Source organism: Petaurus breviceps, unplaced genomic scaffold, assembly GCF_028583685.1.
Source record: "Petaurus breviceps papuanus isolate PSGF00001 unplaced genomic scaffold, PetGlider_PUasm1.0 185, whole genome shotgun sequence".
Classification (NCBI taxonomy): Eukaryota; Metazoa; Chordata; class Mammalia; order Diprotodontia; family Petauridae; genus Petaurus; species Petaurus breviceps.
The window spans coordinates 29,928,934-29,930,482 of record NW_027185797.1 but is presented as its reverse complement, the minus strand read 5'-3'; the positions used below and the strand labels follow the sequence as shown (position 1 = coordinate 29,930,482).

The 1,549-nt window shown below is 46.2% G+C and overlaps 1 long non-coding RNA gene across 1 annotated transcript in view; it reads right to left on the bottom strand.

Annotated features, from left to right (window-relative positions):
* The window catches only part of LOC138161499 (uncharacterized), a 6,341-nt gene extending 5,695 nt beyond the window's left edge, over positions 1-646 (bottom strand). The window contains exon 1 of the long non-coding RNA XR_011168394.1: positions 138-646. This is a non-coding gene — a long non-coding RNA (uncharacterized lncRNA). The remainder of the gene's footprint in view (positions 1-137) is intronic.
* Positions 647-1,549: the final 903 nt, after the last annotated feature.

Here is a 1,549-nt window from a genome sequence, read left to right as displayed (position 1 = left end):
TCTCTCTCTCTCTCTCTCTCTCTCTCTCTCTCTCTCTCTCTCTCTCATACCAGAAAACCCAAGGAGTGAATGAAACCCTTGTCCAGAAGATCCTGCCCTCCCCATCCTTGTCGGTCCCACAACTGGATGAACCAAACCTTGTTCCAAAGCCTCCTCTCCTAAACTCTTTGCTCTTCTTTTCCCCGGTGTTCCATGGAGAGCTCTCCCTTTCTTCTGGAGATGAGAATAGCAGCTCTGCAGATGGACCAAGAAGATGCCGAAGCTCTAAGCCATGTTTCTCGCACCCAAATTACCACCTAGAAATTGTCATTGGCCCAGAGAGTGACAGTGAGCTCCATGATGACAAGCTTCTTCCACTTTATCTAGGACCCCCCATGTAACTGAAGTTGTGTCTCTGGGGTAGATCCGTGCATGCGCAGGGCTCACAGCAGCCAATCCCAAAGGACTCCTTTCTTCTCTTCTCTTGAAGCACACCGAATGTCGTCCTGAGACCTCTCCCTCTAATGGATGCAAGGTGATTTATTCATGTATCTGCAACATGTTCCCAGGTTCTCTTTCCAAGAATCGATGTACTCTAAAGTTCCCAGGATCCTTTCATTTCAACATGAAAGTGATTAAAGATGTTTCTCTGAGCCAAAAACACTTGAAGTCTGGGCCTGTGTTCTTTGTTGAAACTATTAAATTAGGTTCCAGGGGGACCTGGGGCACATAAGAAAAGAATCTGAGAACTCTCCATTAACCCCCTTTCCAAGTCACTCACAAGAAGGCCCGATTCATAAACAAACGTGCTAAATATGGCCCGTGGTCCAGTTGAGCAAATGACCACACTTTGGAATTGGGTATGAGCTCCAAAGGCAGGGGGATGTGGGGGAGAAAGACCAGACACCTTGTTTCTTGAGTCTAATGTGAACCATCACAGTTTGGCAAAGCACAGGGACTCACTCCTTTTATTTTCTGGAGGGCAGGTAAGGGAACAGCACTGGGTGATGTTTATCCAGTTAACATTCTATGAATGCACCAGGCTTCTCTTTGCAACATATGTAACCCAAATGGTAAACGGACCTGGAGAAAGGAAGGCTCTTCTAAGGGAACAGTTCTTTAGATCCCACAGGATACAGAAGGGAAAATCCCTGGATTTAAAGTAGGGAAATTGGGTTCAGATCCCAGCTCTGTGGGCTATGAATTGGGACCTTGGACACAAAGTTTGGCCTCTCTGGGCCTCAGTTTCTTCATCTGTACAACAAGGGGACTGTATTAAAATCATATCCAGATCCTATGATGGCTTATCACAGTTCTGAACACACAGTAAGCACTCAGAGTCTTTGTCATTCATTCATTTCTTCATTCACTTTCGGCTGTTCCTCTGCTAAATGACCATTCATGCCTGTCCCCTGACCTATTGGCTCCTGCCTTGACCAGGGGTTAATAAGGACACAGGAGGCAGGAGGCAGCTCCAGAAACACCAGGAAACAGATAATTTCTACTAAGCAGATGGTTGGTAAAAGGCCCCACTAAATCGACAAGAGGGAATTTAGGAGGATTGCTTCTT